The sequence below is a fragment of the Macaca nemestrina genome, chromosome 19 (genome assembly GCF_043159975.1).
Source record: "Macaca nemestrina isolate mMacNem1 chromosome 19, mMacNem.hap1, whole genome shotgun sequence".
In the NCBI taxonomy this organism is placed as follows: Eukaryota; Metazoa; Chordata; class Mammalia; order Primates; family Cercopithecidae; genus Macaca; species Macaca nemestrina.
The window spans coordinates 65,375,282-65,397,754 of record NC_092143.1 but is presented as its reverse complement, the minus strand read 5'-3'; the positions used below and the strand labels follow the sequence as shown (position 1 = coordinate 65,397,754).

General features: G+C 41.3%; 1 protein-coding gene across 3 annotated transcripts in view; it reads right to left on the bottom strand.

Annotated features, from left to right (window-relative positions):
• Positions 1-22,473, bottom strand: part of LOC105465377 (potassium channel tetramerization domain containing 1) — a 202,524-nt gene that overhangs the window by 97,764 nt on the left and 82,287 nt on the right. Inside the window, exon 1 of one of the 3 annotated variants that reach the window (XM_071085516.1) lies at positions 11,887-11,905. The exons of the other annotated variants lie outside the window; for them this stretch is intronic. The gene's annotated coding sequence lies outside the window, so the exon portion shown is untranslated. Of the gene's footprint in view, positions 1-11,886; positions 11,906-22,473 lie in introns of those variants that run through there. 3 annotated transcript variants of the gene reach the window in all.

Here is a 22,473-nt window from a genome sequence, read left to right as displayed (position 1 = left end):
CGGCCCAGGGGCAGCGTCCCAGAGTCGCCCAGGACCTCGGCTGTTCTCTTAGGAGGCACAGTCCAGGCCACCTTCGGAGCTCGCGCTGCATCCTAACTTTCACCTCCTCCCGCAGCCCGTGTGTCCCCTGGTGCGCGGGCCGACTGCGAGTCCCTAGGGTGAGGGGACTCGAGGGAGTCAGGTCCCCAGCAGCGCGGCCCGGTGCCAGGCCGTCCTCCTGGGAGACAGCCTCGCCTGCTCCGCGGGTGCCCTCGAATTTGCCTCCGAGTCCAAATTCTCGGCAGTTAGGCTGTGAGAATCTTGTCAACTGCCTGTTCCCCCCTTCCCTGGCCCTCCTGTCTTGCTCTCAAGGGATACATTTTACGCATCAATTGAAACCCATCCATCAATTTGTTTTTTTTTTTAAGAAAGAAAGAAAGAAAGACCAGGTCTCAGGGCCGCGTGGGCGTCTGAGTGGGAGCTGACGATGTCTTTTTCTGCAGCGAACGCTGCTGGTCATCCGCGTGCCTCCCCGGCCCTGGACGCCACCCGAGCTTTGGGGAAACCGCGCCAGGTGTGAAACAAGTTAGAGCAAGTCCCTGCCTCGCGGGCCGCCTCCGGCTCCTTAGGGAAACACACACACACACACACACACCCACCCACCCACCCACCCACCCCACACTCTCATCCGCCCTGCTCTCCGCGGAGAACCGTCCGGGAATCGTCCCAGAGGTGCGGTCCGAGAGGTGGCCGGCTTTGTTCACAATGCACTGCCCTCCCCACCCGCCCTGGACACGTGCAGAAAGGCGTGTTCGTTTCTCCGAGGCTGCGGTGAGAAGCTAAGTTAGTTGCACACTCGGACCCGCACATAGTGAGCTGGCACACACTAGTCACACACGGCTACTTCCAGAGGGCTGGCCCTTTGTCCTGGGATGCTCCCAGGTTTTCGGGCCGCGGTGCGGAGAACTCAGGTGGGTGCCCGGCAAGTTACCTACCAGGGGCTGGTCCCCCGCGGCCCTTGCCATAAGCGCAGGGACCCGGGGGCCGCGCTGGCTCCGGGCTGTGCTCGTGGCTTGGCCGGGGACACAGGCCCACGCTCCAGCCTGGGAGCGGAGCCCCCCCCAGGTCTCCCCACCTCTGCGGGCGAAGGGGTCCACCCCCGCTCCCACCAGCTCCCCTCCCTACTGAGCGAGCTGCTTTGAATTGCTCGCAGTTTGCCGGAGGCGGTGTGCTGGGTTGGACGCTCCGGGAAACAAAGCAACCCAAAACAGCTCCCAGTTGACGTCAACTTATTTCCAGAAAAGAAAATAGTTTTGTGCTCCCAGGACAAAATACCCCCCAGGGCAGGTCTCTACTGGCAAAAGTCAGAGGAAAGAAAACCCCAAGCGCAAATAACTTTTTAACAGACTTGGAAAAGCAGCAGTTTGGGGTGCTGCTTGGACAGTTTGCAAACAACGGGCAGGACCCGCGCTTAAATTCGATATGAAAAACGCACCTTGGAAAGTATGCCTTGGCCTGATTACCGGGCAACTGTGGATCTGCTTCGTTGCACCAGCTCCGGAAAGGCTACCAAAATGATCTGCCGGTAGGATACTTCATTAAATACTGGAAAAGAAGACGTCTTTGGGCTACTATCTGTAGGAGTGATGGGAAGAACACCCAGAAAAACAGATATGAACCCTGCTTCCCCTTGACCAAAAAATAAAAAAAAAAAAAAAGAAAGAAAGAAAGAAAGAAAAAAGTTGCTTAATTTTTAAAACCCAATAACACAAAATTACAGTGCAGTTCATAAAGTAGTTCAATTCCAAGTTTAATAAATGATCCCTTAAAAACATCCTGTGGTTCCATACAACTCAATTCCAAAATGAAAGAATCAAAAAAGCTTTCTTCTTATTATTTCTGTAGAGGCAATATTGGTTGTCGTTCTGCCTATCAGCCAGCATTCGATTCCTCTACTTGACCTCTGCATATCATGAAGTCCATTGACTACCACCTTGACAATCGAAGCTGCCGGTCACCCCTTTGAAAGGATGCTTTATTTCTTGTGCAGGATACGTGACTTCTTTATAATCCCAGCACTATAGGGAATATTTATTGCAATTATTTAACTGTCAGAACTCTTTAAACTATGGTATGATGTTTACGACTTTTAACAAGATTCTCCATCTTTTGCTGGTGGTGGTGGGGAGGTCTCCTTGTATATTTGTGCTTCTCCACTTCTCAGAATACTTGAAAATAGTGAAACGGTTATTTCGGGATGAAAAACTCCAAATGTTTCCCCCTTGATTCATAACCCAACTACTTCCATTTCAGGCTAACATTTTATGAAAGGTTATACTATACAGAATCATATTCAGCTCTTCCTCCTTTTTGCTTCCAGTCTTCTGAGTATCATCCCTGTTAATATACTGGATATAGTTGCTTTTTATCTGCCTGTTTCCTCTCTCCTAAGCAACACACACCCTTGTAGTTTCAGTCTGGTGCCTGGGGACATGGTGAGCACTTGTCATTTATATTGAATGAAGAGAATCTGTGTTTGGTTAAATCTTACATTTTGCAGGGAAGTTTTTGTGAAAAATTAAAAATAACATGAATCTGAAGTTCTATATTAAAAACCTGGACAAATAGTAACTACAAGGCAACATTATTGTTTGCAAGTTAAAATGAACTGAATGGCTGCTTTGGATGAATATTCCCTTATCATTAATCCTCTCTCCAGTGGAACATGCTTTAGAAAGTTATTGCAGAAGTAGAATGAGGGACCCTTTTCTCTCAGCAGAGTTAATGTTGCCTGTTCTGAGGGCAGATCTGGGGGATGGAAGTGTCTCTGTTAAGAGAGGTGGGCTGGGGAGGATTTAAATTGTTAAATTTGAGGAATTTTGTGGGCTCTTGAGAGCAGAGGCCAGAAAAAGCATTTAGTTCATCATTTTAAAGACACAAATTAAAAGAGAACGCCATACTCTCTTGATGTAATTACTAAAAGATTCATAAAGGGCTTTCAAGGCTAAATATGAATTCAAATTGAAACTATTTTGGTATATCTTGGTTTTAGAGGTTTTTTGTTTTGTTTTGTTTTGTTTCTTTCGAGACAGGGTCTTATTCTTTTCACCCAGGCTGGAGTGCAGTGGCGTGATTATGGCTTACTGCAGCCTCAACCTCCTGGGCTCAAGTGATCCTGCCATCTCATCTTCCCAAGTAGCTGGGACTACAGGCCTGCTCCACCAAGCCTTCCTAATTTTTGTATTTTTTGTAGAGATAAGTTTCCCCATGTTACCCATGTTGATCTTGAGCTCCTGGACTCAAGTGAGCCACCACTCCTGTCTCAGAGTTTAGCTATTAATTCTGTTGAATTCAATTGAGGATCATCTTGAGTAATGTTTTTTGAACTCAGATGAAGATCGAACCCATGTAATCTAAGTTGACAAAGTGCAAGAAAAGAAAAATAGCTCCACAGGAGTAGAAACTATGTCTTATTTATTTCTGTATTTCCAGTTCATTTCCTATTCAGTTTCTTGGTATATTTTAGCAGAGTGACTGGCACATAGTAGATACTCAATAAATATACACACATTTATGTGTGGGGAGAAAGCTAACTTCAACAAAACGTTGTATAGCAGAGTGGTGAAAAACTCTCTCTGAAGCCAGCCTACCTGGGTGTGAATCCTAGTTTGCCTTACTAACCACCCTTTTCTATGGCTCAGTTCTCTCATTATATTACCTGGGTGATAATGATAACAGTCCCTACCCCTCAGGATTGTTTTGAGAATGAAATAAGTTGATATGCACAAAACACTTAACACATTCATACACATGCAACCATTACTTCTTATTTATTAAGGCCCTATTGTTTCCCAAGCTTGATAGCAAACAAGAAAACTAAGGCCAGAGAGGAGGAAAAAAAAAAAAAAAGTGAAGACATTTTCCCAAGGTCTCCCAGATCTGACCAGGGCAGGCAAATCTGGTTCCATAGGCCGTGCTTGAACCACTTGACCATATTCAGCCTCTAGGAACCAAAGAGTGAAGAGAGGAAGAGAGAGAGAAAAAAAAAAAAAAAAAAAAGAAAGAAAGAAAAGAAAGGAAGGAAAGAATGAAAGAAATAAAGAGGAAGGAAAGAAAAAATGTTCAATAATTCAGAAAGAAAGGAAAATAAGGAAGGAAGGAAAGAAAGAAAAAAAAACAAAATTCAAGGGAAGAATTCAGAACGAAAGAAAAAGCAAGAAAGAAGGAAGGAAAAAGAAAGAAAAGAAAAAATCTTCAAGGGAACAATTCAGAAAGAAATAAAAGAAAAAAGAAAAGAAAAGAAAGAAAGAGAAGAAAGAGAAAGGAAGGAAGGAAGGAAGAAAAAAGAAAGAAAGAAGAGAAGAGAAAAAAGAATCTTCAAGGGAAAAATTCCCTACCATTAAAATACCCCTGTGTATAATTGGATTTGGGAAACTTGGAAAGGCAGAATAGTACTTTGCCAATGTCTTGGACTGTGACACAACGTATAAATGGACTGAGAAACAGTGTCATCTTTGTCACTTGGCCACCTAAACACTGGTACAATTTTTCTTGGCTATTGGAAGTAGGGGCCCATCTGTGTCTTAGAAGACATGGCAGTGAAGAATTCAGAGACAAAAGGAATGCCCAGAGGTTCAACCAGACTAGGAAGAGGTGCTTTCTGTTGAAATCCTGAGCTATTGTGAATCTCCTGGGGCAAAGAGGGTATTCCTACTTTTTTCTTCAATGCTTTGTCAAAAAACAGGTCAGAGTAAACTTAATGCAGTAATTGACAGAATATTTAGTTCCTAATTGCTACCTGGTAACTACAATTCTAGGTCTTTCCACCTAATAATCACCTACTTGTTTCCTAGGCTATTTGTGAAACAAATAATGTGCAAGAGATATGTAGTTTTCCGTAAGTAAATTGGGTTTTTGTCGAGCGTAAAAGTGTACCATCTTTCATCGTTACAATATTCTGATCATGAAACTTCACTTGGTTAATAAAGAAGTCAAATGTAAAGGTTGTCAAAGTTAAAAGAAACCTAAAATTCAGAATGATTGTCATTTCTTTATCTTCTAGTTGTATGTCTGTAAAAGGTATGTGGGATTAAAGTGGACATTAGTCCTGTTATTAAATAAAATTTTATTTCAATGTCATTGGAATACTAATTATGGTGGAAATGGAGATAAAGGTATGTGATAATATGTCATGTAACAAATATGTATTTTTAAAATAATGGTAGAACTACTTACAATGGTCTCACAATCTAAAATATTCCTGAAACGATTTGCTGTGATTTCAAATAAAGTGGTCTGTTAATTTAGTAAAAGCAAAACAAATAAAAACTTAAACACTTTCTACCCAAATGTTGGTATGAAAATGTTATCCTTATCTTCTTTTAACTGTCAATATCAATTAAAATATCCTTTTACAGGAGAATCGCTTGAACCTGGGAGGCGAAGTTTGCAGTGAGCGATTGCGCCACTGCACTCCAGCCTGGGCAACAAGAGTGAAACTCCATCTCAAAAATAAAAATAAAATAGCCACTGTTGGTGGGATTGTAAACTAGTTCAACCATTATGGAAAACAGTATGGCGATTCCTTAAGGATCTAAAACTAGATGTACCATATGACCCAGCCATCCCATTACTGGGTATATACCCAAAGGATTATAAATTATGCTGCTATAAAGACACATGCACACGTATGTTTATTGCAGCACTATTCACAATAGCAAAGACTTGGAATCAACCCAAATGTCCATCAGTGACAGATTGGATTAAGAAAATGTGGCACATATACACCATGGAATACTATGCAGCCATAAAAAAGGATGAGTTTGAGTCCTTTGTAGGGACTTGGATGCAGCTGGAATCCATCATTCTTAGCAAACTATCACAAGAACAGAAAACCAAACACCGCATGTTCTCACTCATAGGTGGGAACTGAACAATGAGATCACTCGGACTCAGGAAGGGGAACATCACACACCGGGGCCTATCATGGGGAGGGGGGAGGGGGGAGGGATTGCATTGGGAGTTATACCTGATGTAAATGACGAGTTGATGGGTGCAGCACAGCAACATGGCACAAGTATACATATGTAACAAACCTGCACGTTATGCACATGTACCCTACAACTTAAAGTATAATAATAATAAATAAATTAAAAAAAAAAAGAATGTAATTATTAGGCAACCTCTTCAAAAGCCATGAAAATGTTCATATTCTTTGACCCACAAATTGATTCTAGAAGTTCATCTTCTTAGGAAATATCCTGTTCTACTTGTATTTTGGTAAAGTTTGGTTTATTGCATCCAGGCCACCTGGACAAATGAATTTTTTGGTATATGTCATGAACTATGCTGTAGAACTACATTTTATAATGTCTTAGAGACCTATCTTTGTTCACAGAAGTTTAGAGAATAAGTATTTGTGGAATGGAGAAGAAAGAAGTTCAATTAGGGTAAAATCATGTCTTATCAATGTTCTATAGCAATGTCAGTTACCATTGAATGAGTAACGATAATGATAGTGAAAATAAACGATATGTACTCAAAGGGCAAAACGAGATAAATTTTAAAGCTCGTATTTCAATATCTTCATGACATTGAGAAAGTTTAAGGACCAGATTTTTAAGCTCTAGATATCAGAAATTGGTATCTGGGTGTATTGGGGCAATTCACAGGATGTGCGGAGGAGTGGGTATGTACCTGCCCCGTGGCTGTGTTTCTAAATGAACTAAAAAAGAAAAGAAAAAAAAAATCCCCTTTTAAATACCCAGAAGCACTAACCCACATTTTGAACTAATTGACTTACTTTTTCTTAGGAAAGCTTAATTTAACTGATAGGGGCACATGGGTTTATCTGAATATTTAAAGAAGCCCTGGGATGGGTTTGTTCTATTTCTTTAATTTGATGCTAGAGATCCGGGCTTTGCACCTGATGGAAGGAGACTGCCTTGGAGAGGGGCAGAGAAGCAGCAAACATTGTGACCTGGTCCCTCTCTTCTGTGACCTAAGTTTGCAGAGCCAGGGGCATGATTGCTCCCAGGGGAAGCCTCACCGTTCTTCATGTTTAGTCTTCCTACAGCCTGTCCCTGGATTAGGATACCCAGGGGGTCACGTGGTGTTATTATTCCCAATGAAAACAAACTCCCCTGACATGGATTGCATCTGTCGTATTACAGTCTTTTCTCATTATAGCTCATTGCCTTAAACTAAAAAACACAAAACAAAAATGTGGTTTATCATTCTTTTCTGATTATAAAAGCAGTAAGTGTTCATTGGCAAAGATTTGGGAAGTACAGAAATCTGCAAACATATATGTGTCTTATTTCTTTCTTGCTAACGTTTAGTGAATGCTTGCTGTGGGCCTGGGTTTTTACATTAACACTCTCGATTTCTTCTTATGAGTATATGTGAGGGTTGTTTCTATTCCTATTTCACATGTGTAGAAACACAGAGAGCTTCAATAACTTGCCCAACCTCACGGAGTTAGTGAGGCCAGACTCTAGGGCACGCACACTTTCTGAACAACTCACCAGACCATGACCTTTGAGTTCTATTTCCACTGCCAGAGACAACCACCCAAATACATTTGGGTGTTATTTCCGTGATTTCAATCACATGCCATTTACCGTTTACGTACTACATACAGTATTTGAAAATCTGTAATTCAAACTACGTAATCAGTGGATTTTTGGCAAACTCTGCCAAGCACCTGCTAAGAGACAGGAAGGAAAGAAGGCTCTCTCCAGGAGCTCCCTGACTCCAGGGAGGGGCAGATTTTCAATAAGCCCAAAATGGTCAATAGTGTTCCTTCTGTCAATAGCATTTCTCCTGTCTTTCTCATGGTTATCTTAGTGCAATCTGCCATAGAAAACACACAAACTTATTCTCTATCCACCTCTGAGAAGTTAGTTGAACTGTCAGAGTTTGAGGATGAATTCCTCAAGCTTTTCTTGCTATTTATATGGTGTTACTTACAGAATACAGCTTTTAAGTGGATGGTCACTGAAATGCCCAGGAAAGTGTTTGCTGTGGCTACTGTTCCCAGTTCGGTGACACTTTGGATATTGTAAGTGCTTTTTAGACCTCAGTACCATGCTTTAGTGGTCAACATGCTTTCTAAATTCACTATTAACTTTGCTTTCCTAGAATTGCTAGTTTTTAGATTTACAGCCTGAGATATATTAACTTTAGAGTACATCAGAATTAGCTGAATTACCTGGAGAACTTGCTTAAAATATGCAGATTCATGGGTGCCAACTCCAGAGATTCTGATTTAGTAGCTCTTGAGTGTGGCCCAGGAATGTATATTTTTAACACACAGCTCAAACAATTCTAATACTGATGTGACCACACTTTGAGACCACTGCCTCAAAGCTCATATATTAAGCAATAAAATAATTTCCTCTCTAGCAATCATTCTGGGGCGGTGAATTCACTTGAAAATTGAATGCAAGTTGTGAAACCTCTTCAGAAGATGCACACACACACACACACACACACACACACACACACACACACCAATTTTGCCTACCATTTCAGCAGGGATTGGAGTCAAGCCTGCTTTCTTGAAGCTCTGCAGCTACCTGGTCTCCAATACCACTTTAATACATATCCTCCCCTGGCCAAAACATCATCGTGGCTCCTTTCTTACTTTAGTTTCAAGTCCAAACTCCCCACAGTCTTGCCACAGTCTAATATCCTGACATTGTCTGTTTCATCTCCCTGATATGAGTCCAGCTCTCTGTTGGGGAAGACTCCAGAGAGTTCTGGAGAGCTCAGACACCGGGAGGACATTTGGCTGGGAGTCCCCAGGACAGTGATCACGGAACTTGCGTGTGTTTCCAAATCACCCAGAAGGCTTGTTGAAGCAGGGTGCCTACATTTCTCAAAAGAAGACGTACAAATGGCAAACAGGCACATGAAAATGTGCTCAACATCATTGATCATCAGAGAAATGCAAATCAAAACTACAATGAGATATCATCTCACCCCAGTTAAAATGGCTTACATCCAAAAGACAGGCAATAACAAATGCTGGCGAGGATATGGAGAAGAGGGAACGCTTGTACGCTGTTGGTGGGAATGTAAATTAGCACAACCACTATGGAGAATAGTTTGGAGGTTCCTCAAAAAACTAAAAATGGAGCTTCCATACAATCCAGCAATCCCACTGCTGGGTATATACCAAAAAGATAGGAAATCAGTATATAGATGAGATATCTGTACTTCCATGTTTGTTGCAGCATTCAACATTGGCTATACCTCAGAATCACCAGGGGAGCTTTTACAAATTTAAACACTGCAGAATAATGTAAGATAAATATTAGCCCTTGCCACCTTCCCCCAACCAAAAAAAAAAAAAAAAAAAAAAAAAAGGAAATGTGCCAAATTTTGTTTAAGTATTGAACATAGGATACATGGGTGTTCATTCTCTCTACTTTTGTCTATGACAAACATTCTCACAACAAAAAAAATATGTATCAATGCCAGATCCCACCCCAGATTTGTTCAAATAAAAGCTCCTCCAGCCACGTGTGAGCCCCCCAAAAGCCCCTTGTCCACTCTGGTTTTCTGTTATTAAATTCTTTTTAATCCTTCTTCAGGCCTCTCCTAGACTGCAGTGGTTCTTGTGATTGGCTGCCTGTTAATATCACCCAGAGAACTTGCAAAAAATACTGATACCCAGATCCTTTTCCAAAAGAACCAGATCGAATAGGTCTGGGAAGTGGCCTGGGCATGAGGACTTTTCAAAGTCCTGCAGGTGATTCTAATGTGCAACTAAGATTGGGACCCGCTGCCTTTAGACTGACACCATTCACACATGTCTATTCAGGGTCCTCAATGTCAGGTCTGGTAGGGGGTGGGGAAGGGTGTGTTCTGGGGTATGTTTAGGTTGTCTGTGAACCTGCAGAAATTGGATGCAAAATGTTCTGTATATGTACATCTGTATATTTTTCTAGAATTAAAATCCATAGCTTTCCACATCTTAAAGGAGTCTGTGATGCAAAATAGTTCAAGAAACATCCACGTGGGTGTAGAGCAATAAGCATATGCATTGCTCTGTCATTGCTAGAAGGGTAAATGGTACAGTCTTTTTAGAGGACAGCAGGAAAATGCACATCCCTTTCAACGCAGTAATTCATTTCTAGAAATGGGCTGCACGCAAAGATATATGTACAAGGGTGCTCTTGAAGCATTGTTTGTAATAAAGAATCATTGGATACAATCTAACTTCAGAGGCAGATGATGAACAAATAAATTATGTGTCATCTATTCAACAGAACACTATCTATAGATATAAAGAATAATGTAGGTTTGTAAGTGCTGAGTGCAATGGTCTCCAAGACATTTTATTAAGCAAGATAAAAACATTAGTGAAAAGTATAAGCCAATTTGCTGAAAAAAAAAAAAACCTCTGACCTAAAATGATCCATACATATTTTACAAATGTAACTGCAGTGGAGTAAAAAGAAAACATATAAAATAATTTACAGTGGTGACTTTGGGAGAAGAGAGTGGCACTGAGGGACTTTAACTTCTTATACTCCATACTTTGGTATTGTTTGCATTTTGCAACATGAGTATGTGTCCCTTTATTGCTTATTTAATAGGAATTGGGTCCATGTGCTGTCATTTCTGAACTCTGTCTCCATGGCCTTTGTTGCTCTGTTGAGTGGCCCATCTCCAGGTGCCTATTGTAGATATATGTCCTGGGTCTCTCTGCTTGCATGTCAAGCAGGTCCTCCAAACCCAGTAAGTCTAAAACCAACACAATGATCTTCTTACCACCCCAACCCTCTGTTCTAGGTGTTTCTATTATAGTGCCTGCCACACCACCTCAGACCTTTCTAAGGATGCCGCCTTGCTCACAACCACTGATCAAGGGACAGATTTGTCAAGTGGTCTGTCACATGACCAGCAATTATAATGAATGTGCCCAAGGATGGGTCCCTGGGCAGCCAATCCCTGGGCTAACTAGAAGGCTGGATTGAAACTCCTGAGCCAAGCAGTCTCTCTTTCTCTAGGAATCAGGGTCAGAGTAGTCAGTAGTTAGAAGAAAGGGGGCAGGGCCATGGAATCAGCCCAGTCCCATGCTGGCATGAGCACCTGCTGAGGGCCTGGGCTGCTCTGTATCCAGACCCACAGTCTAGTCAGCCTCCAAGGAGTCTCACTCTCCTAGAGTGCTGATGTTGGGTTTGAATGAGGTTCCACTTCCCTTTTAGTCTCACTATATCCCTACAGGTAATCAGCCCTGTCTTAAATTTCTCTTGCTTACAACCAAGAAATCCTAACTATGCTTTCGCCTTCTGCCCAGGTGCAACTCCCAAATCTCAGACTCAGGGAAAGTCACCACAATTCACCCTGTATCCATAACTCAAAACTGGACAATATCCCATCCTCCTTCTCAGACTCCACTTCCACTGAAGCACCAAGCCCTGCCAATTGTATCTCAAGATTTGTTTGTTTGTTTTTGAGATAGGGCTACACAAGCTGGACTCCAGTGGTGCCATCTCAGCTCACTGCAGCCTTGACCTCCCAGGCTCAAGTGACTTTCCCACCTCAGTCTCCTAAGCAGCTGGAACTACAGGCACACAACACCACGCTCAGCTAATTTTTATTTTTTGTGTGTGAAGACTGGTGGGGTGGGGGGGTGGGGTGGTCCCCTTAAGTTGCCTGGGCTGGTCTTGAACTCCTGGGCTTAAGTGATACTCCCACCTCAGCCTCCCAAGGTGTTGGGATTACAGGCATGCACCATCGTACCTGGCCTCAAGAATTGTTTTTAAATCCATCTATTATGTCTTCATCCAAAGGTTGATTAACAGTCTTTTCCTTTCTATTAATCGGCTTGGGGTACCATTAACAAAATACCATGGACTGGGTGGCTTAAACAACAAAAATTAATTTTCTCACAGTTCTGGAGGCTGGAAGTCCAAGATTAAGGTGTCAGCAGGGTTGGTTTCTGGTGAGACCTCTTTTCCTGGTTGTAGATGACCACTTCTCTGTGTGAGAGCCTGGAGAGAGAGGGATCTCTGGTATCTCTCTCTCCTTATGAACACATCAGTTCTACCAGATTAGGGCCCACCCTTATGCCCTTGTTTAACCTTAATTACCTCTTTAACAACCCTATCTCCAAATAGAGTCACACTGCAGGGTTAGAGCTTCAGCATATGAATTTGGGAGGAACATGGTTCAGTCTGCAACATCATCCAAATCTGCTCCTCCTGCTTTATTTCCCATCTCTGCAACACACCCAAGCTAGGAACTCTGCAGTCCCCTTCCCTGCTTCCTCTCCTTTATGTCAAATCCATCCCATTCAGCTTGTGCTCTCCAGTTCCAATGGCATCACGCTAATTCAGGCCACTTCTGCTCTTCAGTGATGCAGCAAACAAAGTAGAAGGTGAAACTGGAGGCCGCACCACCCACAGGAGAGTGGGCAGCCTGCAAACGTGTCCAGGCTGAATTTAGTCTCTGATCCCTGGTCCTTTGTATCCTTTAACTTAGACTATTGGTGTAAGTTTGTCTTCCCTGAAAACCAACAAACCAAACTATAATGTACTCCCTGCCTACCCCTTGACGGGGGTCCACCATTCTCCAAAAACAGCCTCACCCTCCAGCTACCAGGAAGTAATTGCTCTTCCTTGAAATCACTTGTCTCTCATCCTACCTTGGCTCTTATGCCCTTGGCCATACTCTTCATCTCCTGGCTCAACAACTCAACTCCCAGAGATCTTTTTGGAATGGTTTCACATGTTACCTTCTCTTGGAAGCATTCCCTGACTTCAGCAGGCCTGGGCTTCCCTCTCTCTATAGCAAGAGAGTGTAGTATAGTGGTAAGTGCATGGGCTGTGGCACCAAACAACTTGGATTCTGGCACTGCCACTTATGTGTTGCGTGATCTTGGGCAAAATCCTTCACCGTTTTGTTTGTAGAATAGGGGATTGTTTTGATGACTAAATGAGTTAATATGGATAAAGAGCTTAGAAGAGTGCCTGGTATACTGTTAAGTGCTCATCCATATTAGCAATGATCATGATCTTGCCTTGGTAGTGCCAACCACTGAACTGTGAGTCTTCCAGTCTTAGCTCAAGTCCTCTGAGGCACCTTCTCTCACTCCGTATGGCAGATTTCTCCTTTGGCTTCCCAGCACTTTGGACTGACCCATGTTTTAGCAGTTGCATGTATTGTAATTGCTATTTTTCTTCTTAACCAGACTCCTTAGGCTTCATTCAAAAAAGGGCCTTTTTTTTTTTTTTTTTTTTTGTATTCACATTGCCTAGCATAGTTACTGGCACATATTCGACAGATGTTTCTTGCATGTATTGTAATTGTGAATTTATATGCCTGTATCACCCATTCGACTATGAACTCCTTGTATCCATTCATTTTTTGCACAAGGAGAAGGACTGGGGTGCTAACTCAGACTGAGCATGGACTTGGAGCCAGACAGCCTCACTGATATCAGGCAGTGCTACCTTCTGGCTGTGTAACCTTGAGGAAGTCACTTTTCCAGTCTCATTCTGATTAACTCAATACACACCCCCAGCCTGGGCTCTAGCTGCACTGCAGTGTGCCTTATATCTGAACCATCTATTCCCACCATGTCACAGGCCTTTCTCCAAACAGCTCCCCTCTGCCTAGGATGCCTTTCCCTCTTACACACTTGATACGTTCCTAGTTATCTGTTAGGACCCAACTCACACATGTCTTTGAGGCTTTTAGAAAGCCATCTCTGATCTTTGTCCTATGGTAATACTTCTATATTATTTTATTATAATAATATCTTCCCAGCAAGGCTTCTCTCTCTCTCTCTCTCTCTCTCTCTCTCTCTCTCTCTGTGTGTGTGTGTGTGTGTGTGTGTGTAACAATAGTTTCAGGCCGGGCACAGTGGCTTATGCCTGTAATCCCAGCACTTTGGGAGGCTGAGGCAAGTGGATCACCTGAGGTCAGGAGTTCAAGACCAGCCCAATCGACATAGTGAAACCCCATCTCCACTAAAAATACAAAATTATTCAGGCATGGTGGTGCATGCCTATAATTCCAGCTATTTGGGAGTCTGAGGCAGGAGAATCGCTTGAACCTGGGAGGTGGAGGTTGCAGTGAGCTGAGATCGTGCCATTGCACTCCAGCCTGGGCAACAAGAGCGAAACTCCATCTCAAGGAAAAAAAAAAAAAAAAAAAAAAAAAAGAACAGTTTCAAAGGGTCATAAATACAGCCTGCAATATGTATTCAAAACCAGGCAAAAGGAAACACCACAAAGCATCAAAAGGAAAGAGATACTTGTGACTAAATCTTAGGCTAAAAATGATAATGTTAGTCTTCTAACATAATGTTTAGTCTTCTAAAAAGTTAGATCAACTTTTCTTTAAAGAGTAGCTATTATGGATAAGATGAGAGAAAAGGAGGTGAAGAATTCATTAATATTGGAAAGATCCTTTGAAGGTGAACACTGCAGGGTGAGAGTACTAAGGTGTCAGATTACTGTGTAATTAGGGACCAGTTCTGTTCCAGATCATCTCTATCTCTGGCAGAGTCTCGCTTTATTTTTGCAAACAATTGAATTCTTTCATTCGTAACCTTTCCCTTTATATGGATGTGGTTCTGAGGGGATTCATCAAAGAGCCTGGAGATCATCAGCTGAATCAGGTTGTCTTTACATACCATGTTATGGAAATGAAATCTTTATCTCCCTTTCTGTTTTTAAAACAGGATTTAAATTCTGTCTTTGAAAATGAAAGCCTTCCCAAAGCATACTCTGGAACTTACATCTCTAAGAGATATAAACCCATCAAGAATGCCCAATGGTACATTGAAAAGTTTTTCCTTTTCATCTATGAGAAAAAAACTTGTATTTCTTTTTTAAATGACTTTCATTTTGTGGGCATTCATTTGATTCTTCTGGGTCCCAACTTACTTTTCTGGATGAATTAGACTGTCTTTAATTTGCTGCTTGATGCTTGTGTGGGAGTGAGCCAAGCTTTGTTTCCAGAACTTCTTCCCTGTGGGATGTTGATGTGTTAGTGCCAATTTTTTTTTTTTTTTTCAAAGAAGGATGGAAGAGTCAAGTTTAGTACTAAGGATTAGCTCAGCAGTGGTTGCTAAACTCTTTGAAATCATTAGATGAAAAGCAAAAATAGAGCTGTACTAAGTATACATATCATTGTTATTTTTGTTATTATTGTGGGAATTTTCCATTCAGAGAGTATATTATTACTGGATAATTTTCTCTCTAGATTTATGATGTTAAGTTTTGTTTAGGAAAAATGTGTTTCTTTGACAAGTACTTTTTACTTTTTTTTTTTCCCCAAGATAACTTTCTTGTCTTGGTAGAAGCTGAACCCTATGGGATTCATTGTATCCAGGCACTATGTTCAGTGCCTAACACAGACCCCAGCACACAGTAGGGACCAATGTGTTGAACTGAGTTGAATCTAATGGCTTGCCATTTTGAAGTGGTATCAAATAGCTGTAATCAAATATTGTTTCCTCTTCAATGAATTCAATGCAAGATTATGGCATTTGAAACCATTTTCTTCTTGAATTCGAATTCTCCAGGTTTCATGGTCTGTCCAAGGATCCTAGCACTGTATCTGTGACCTGGGTAGGGAGTAGGAAGCCAGATTCCATAAGGACAGTTTCTGCCCAGGCTTCTGCCCTGTGTTTTCCCTGGCTGCACTTCCCACCCCACCAGGCCTACACCTGCACTGCAGAGGCACGGGACCAGTTCCACCGAACACCTTCTGGCTGTCCTGAAATAAACCGACAGAACTTGCCACTCCCGGTACACCACCAGGCTCTGAGTTGGTTAACAATTCGCTGAGAAGACAGCTCTAGAATTGCTTCTGCCTACGAAGGGTGAGGATGGGTATATATAAGAGATTTCCAACTTGACAAATCCATTTGGGAAGGCTGAATTTGCAGTTTGAGGAGGGAGTTTGTTCAAGGAGCATCTGCATGAACATTCTGCTGGAGCAGCCTGTGGGCCGAAATCCACAAGGCTGGCACTTTGAGGTTCAACTTGATTCTACAGGCTCTGTGGTCTCATCCCAAAGTCACAGCCCACACAACTGGCATTTCCCCTGGTGGCTTGGATTAGACAACAATCCCTAAGCTCTACTTTGGAGGCAAGATCTTTAAAAAAAAAAAAAAAAAAAAGGTGGGGGTGGGGGCAGACTGGGAAGGGATTATGATCTATGTAGCTGTTCATTTCCAGTCAGGGATTTGTGCCCCAATATCCCCGGGGTGGTGGAGGCATCAGCCTTGAGGATAATGCCACAAAAGGCTGTTCCCGGAGACAAACGAGCAGGGGAGGGTTCGTTTTCTTGGCTGCAAGTGGCTCTCTGGGAGCTAGGGAAGAAAGAAAAGGGAATGACTCTGAGAGGCTCCTGCAAAGCCTCTCTTTGCCAGTAGAGTTCAGATCTACTGCCCAGTCTTACCTTGACACTAGTTGCCTACTCTTCCACCAATTACATTTTAAAGAGCTATAGCCAAACACCACCAAGGTCTCTATCTTTTAGGATTTCTGCTAATCCTTACCTTCAGATAAGAGATCCCCAGGCATTGCTCAGTGTTTCAAGAAATGTGTTACTAATTCAAAGGTGCTGAAATCGGAAGGTTATTTACATACAAATTGTGTAACAACCACTCTGGAATCTATTTGCAATTCCAACATGCTTTCTTGAGAGTAAGTTAATTGTGTCTCCAACTTAGGGATGGTGTGGGGATGAGAGGGAAATGCTGTTGTTCTAGAAGCAGAGGTCTGATGCTTTTTTTTTTTTTTTTTTTTGAGATGCAGTCTTACTCTGTTGCCCAGGCTGGAGTACAGTGGCATGATCTCGGCTCACTGCAACCTCCGCCTCCTGGGTTCAAGCAATTCTCCTGCCTCAGCCTCCCGAGTAGGTGGGATTACAGGCATGTACCACCACACCTGGCTAATTTTTGTATTTTTAGTAGAGACCAGGGTTTCACCATGTTGGCCAGGCTGGTCTCTAACTCCTAACTTCATGATCCACCTGCCTCGGCCTCCCAAAATGCTGGGATTACAGGTGTGAGCCACCGTGCCTGGCCAAGTGCTTCTTTGAAAACCTACTGTTTTGGCAAATAGAAACTGAATGCACACTTTGAAGAAGATTGAGATTTCTTTTAATCTATATAAAAAAGCAGCTGTCCCTCTCCACCTGCCCCCTCTCTTACTCCATCAGAAGGAGGAAAACAACAATGAAATTATATTTTTCAGAAAAATATTGTTTATGAAATCAAAATCAAGATGATCAAGGCCTCATTTTTTGTAAAACATTTGTAAGATTTTAAGTTAGCACAACATTTTCTATCTTTTTCTTCTCTGGCCATTGGAAAATTCATTTCCTACCCATTTCCTTCTACTTAATGAAGCATGATTAACAGATTCCATAAGGTGATGTTAAATGAAACCCCACACACAGCAAGAGTAATATAAGTGGAATTATCAAGAGGGAAAGAGTGGAGTAGTTAACAAATATAAGTGGATCAGCTCATACAATTATTGTTTGTTTTTTTTTTTTCCAAGACAGGGTCTCACTCTGTCACCCAGGCTGGAGTGAAGTGGCACTCCTAGCTCACTGCAGCCTCGGCCTCCCTGGGCTCAGGTGATCTCCCTGTCTCAGCCTCTTGAGTACCTGAGTCTCAGGCACGCACCACCACACCCAGCTAATATTTGTATTTTTAGTAGAGACGGGGTTTTGCCATGTTGCCCAGGCTGGTCTCGAACTCCTGGGCTCCAGCAATCCACCCACCTCAGCCTCCCAAAGTGCTGGGATTGTGGGTGTGAGCCACCACACCCAGCCTCAGCTCATACTTTTTTTTAATGATTTCTTTTCCTACAACATTAAAAAAAAATGAGATAGGTTGTGTACACAGTCATTTATATAATAATTGCATCTAAAACCATCACACTGTAGAATAGTACGAACAAAAAATAAAGTCATTAACATGATCCATGGAGAGCTTAATCAAGGCCAACACTCTGTTTGCTTCCTGTTAATTTGTAACTAATTTGCTGCTACTGGTATACTTTTGATACACAGCTTTGTAGATTGCAAGCAAAACACTGGAAGCTCAACAAATTGTTCTGATATTTTTTGTGCTAAATTGACCCTTGTTGATACTGTTGAAAATACAAAGCTGGATTCCAAATATATTTTCTTTGGGAAAATAAAGAATATTTTGTTATTATTATTATTATTAGGTTTGGGCATAACAATTTGATTTAAGAGGAAGGGACAGGAATTACTGTTTAATCTTTTCAAAAGGCAATTAGTCCGTTAACTGATCCCACTTCTATTGCATAAGTAGCATTTTAACAAAAGGACTGAGCTAAAGCACTTGTAATAATCATATGTAACTTAATCATATGACCTTTGTATGGTGTGTTAGAGGTTACAAAGCACTTTTACATGTATTATCTCATCTCAACTTCACAACAAAAAATGAGTAAGTAATATTATTATTCTACACTCGACAGATAAGAAAACAGGCTGAGAGCATTTAAACAACTTGCCCCCAAATAATCCAGGTATTAAGATGCAGGGCCAGGAATTGAACCCTGTGCTTATATCCCAAATCCTGTATTCCTTCATTACACTACAGCTGCCACCTAAAAATTGCAGAAGTACTACATGGGGCTCTGAGAAATAATCTTAGTGCTTTGGGCAGAGCTTCTCTCAGTAACTGATAAAACCCACTCAGATCCCTTCCTTCCTGACAACTCACAGCTCAAATGTCATCGAAAAGAAACACTTCCTACCTCTCTCGCCTTTCTCCCGCCCCCGACAACACTCTTCTATTCAGGCTGTCAGATTCCTCTTGCAAAGCATTTGGGACACACATCAGGGAGGTGGGGGGTGGGGGGTGCGGGGAGCACATTGCCTTGATTCTCATGACAATGACAACTAAACTGTTACATTAATTGTTGAGGGGGAAGAAGGGGTACAGATTATTCACAAAGAAAAGATAATTCCCAGCTCACCTCAGGTTATGAAATACCTGCTCTAACTTGATCTTAACCCTCTCCTAGCTCAGATCTGAAATCATCTATTGGAATTTAGTTTTAGACAGAAAGACACACAGCTTATAAAGCTATTCACTCCCAAATAATTAGGAATAATATATTGTCTGAGAAGCTGAATTAATTAGATATTAGCAGTCAATTAACTAAAAGGTCACATAGGCTGGGTGCAGTGGCTCATGCCTGTAATTCAAGCGCTTTGGGAGGCCAAGGTGGGTGGATCACCTGAGGTCAGGAGTTTGAAACCAGCCTGACCAACATGGTGAAACCCTGTCTCTACTAAAAAGACAAAATTAACTGGGCGTGGTGGTGCATGCCTGTAATCCCAGCTATTAGGGAGGCTGAGGCAAGAGAATCTCTTGAACCCAGAAAGGGGAGGGGTTGCAGTGAGATGAAATCGTGCCACTGCACTGCAGCCTGGGCGACAGAGTGAAACTCCATCTCTCTCTCTCTCTCTATATATATATATATTTGAAATCGCATTCATTTCAGGTACCTCACTATATAGTGATTTTTGAGGTTATAGGTGAAACTAGGTTATATTATGTATGAATTACATTGCAGGATGGTAAGGTGTTATGAAATATTTGTTACAAAAAGGGGTTATTGCCACTGCACTCCAGCCTGGGTGACAAAGTGAGACTCCGTCTCAAAAAAAAAAACAAAAAAACAAAAAAACAAAAAAAAAACGGGGGGAGCGGTTATATAAATTAAATCATATATATATATATGTACTCTGAGTATAATTCCATTATTCTCTAAGAATGCCTCAGTCATGTATAGCTCTATTATTCTGTGAGGTTGTCTAAATCATATGCCGAGTATAACACAATTAATCTCTGAGTTTGTTTCGGGCACTTCCATGGCCAGATAACATTTCCAAATACTCCATTTGTATTTTTATTGCTAATTATAAAATATGTTTACTGGTAAATAGTCATTACACCTAAAATTCCTCAGCTTTTTCTTTTATAGAATGTAAAGGCTTAATAGTAGATTTCTAAGTAACCACTGAATATGAAAAAAAGTCTTTCTCTCACTAATTAGAGGGTGGAGACCGAGTATCCATTCATTTCTGCGTTAACAGAATGTCCCTTGCACATAGCAGGCCAGTAAACACAAGTTATTGAATGAATGAATGGGTAAGTAAATGAACAACTGAGTTCCAATTCTCCAAGCTTTGGAAAAACTGCCATAGCCTTAACAAACAGAGAAGAAATAATCAAGAACACTCCATATTGCAATTTAAAAAAATACCCATATCTGGTTATACAGTTGTCCCTCGGTATCTGAGGGGCACTGGTTTCAAGATACCCTCCCCAACAGGATATCAAAATCTGAGGATGCTCAAGTTACTGATATAAAATGGTGTTGTGTTTGCATATCACCTACATGCATCCTCCTGTTTACTTTAAATCATCTCTAGATTACTTATAATACCTAATACAATATAAATGCTATGAAAATAGTTGTTGCACTGTATTGTTTTTATTTGTGTTATTTTAATTGTTGTATTATTATGGTTTATTTATTTTTTAGAATATTTGCAATGTGAGGTTGGTTGAATCTGAGAATGCGGAACTTACAGATACATAGAGCCAATTATATATAGATATTCTTGGATCATGAATATGGTATGGTGATTGTGCATAGTACCTGGCATTCATAGTGTAACCCATTTCAAATAGCCATTCCTTATTTTAAAAAGTCACAGGGTAGCAAATGCAAGCTTTGCTAAAAGGTGTCTACATATATAATGTTCCATGTTGCCTCTTCAGACAATGGTATGAAGTGTTTGGTGTAGAGGTGAAGAAGAACAAATTAACCCATTGGGTGAATTTATTCTGTTCAAATGTGAGATAGTACATGATACTTAATTCTGTATTCATTAAAATTAAACCTCATGCTAGTGGTAAGGTTTTATTTTTTATTTTTATTTATTTATTTATTTTTTAGAGACGTAGTCTCACTCTGTTGCCCAGGCTGGAGTGCAGTGGCGCAATCTTGGTTCACTGCAACCTCCGCCTCCCAGGTTCAAGTGATTCTCCTGCCTCAGCCTCCTGAGTAGCTGGGACTACAGTGCCACCACGCATGGCTAATTTTTGTATTTTTAGTAGAGACAGGCTCTCACCATATTGGCCAGGCTGGTCTTGAACTCCTGACCTCGTGATCCGCCTGCCTTGGCCTTCGAAAGGGCTGGGATTCAGGTGTGAGCCACTGCTGGTTTTTACAGTTCTTGGCTGGCACCATTACAGAATAACACATGAAATTTCTTTCTGTGCAAGAAAATTAGGTAATTTAAGGAAAGTGAAAAGTCACAGGCATGGTACATGAGTCCGATTATACCAAGTTCTTTGTATTGGTTTTGGGTGGTATTTTATTAGGGCCAGAGTAATCAGAAGAGCTAAGGGATGTGAACATTAGAATGGCTACAATATAATGATCCTATTTAAATGAATCAGTGTGTGGGGTTATGGCAATGGGATGAGGCACTCGGTTGCTTTTGATGCAGTAACTGCGAAGTAGACTATGGGGTTACACCAATGAGCCACTTGTGCTGCCAAACATTCCAACAATTATTTATTCAGGAACTGCCCTCCATGGTAGTAAACCCTGAGATACTAAATAAATTAGACCATGAGCTAGGTGAGGAGCTCTCATGTTTGCAGATGAGAGGATATAAAATCTCAAGATAGTTGCAGGTCAAACTAGTGTAGGAGTTGAAATAATGCTGGAAAAACTCAAGTAAACAAAGGCCCTCCTCAAAATGGCTTAGGTTTGAAGGAAATGACTTTATATTAAGTATACAACTAAGTTAATAGTTGAGTTTCTAAGATGCAGACCATGTATTTATAGTCTGATATATATTGTAACCCTCCAGACCCAATAACCACCCCTGTCTTTTTTTTTTTTTTTTTTTTTTTTGAGACGGAGTCTCGCTCTGTCACCCAGGCTGGAGTGCAGTGGCAATAACCCCTTTTTATAACAAATATTTCATAACACCTTACCATCCTTCAATGTAATTCATAGATAATATAACCTCGTTTCACCTTTAACCTCAAAAATCACTACATAGTGAGGTATCCGGAGAAGGCAATTCATAGAAACAAAATTAGAATGGTGGATGCCAGAGGCTGGGGGAGGGGAGAATGAGGAGTTATTGTTTAATGGATACAGAGTTTCTGTTGTGCAAGATGGAAATTCTGTGGATGGATGATGGTGATGGTTGTACAATAATGTGAATGTACTTAATGCCACTGAACTATACACTTAAAAATTGTTAAGATGGTAAATATTATATGTATTTTACCACAATTTTAAAAATTGTGATGCTGCCCTACTTATAAAAGAGACAAAAAGGGCAAGACGTTTATTTTGAATTAATACGAACAATAAAATGTTAATGTTTGGGCACGACTATGCCGGAAGACATGAGAAGGTGGTGAGAAGCTGGTTA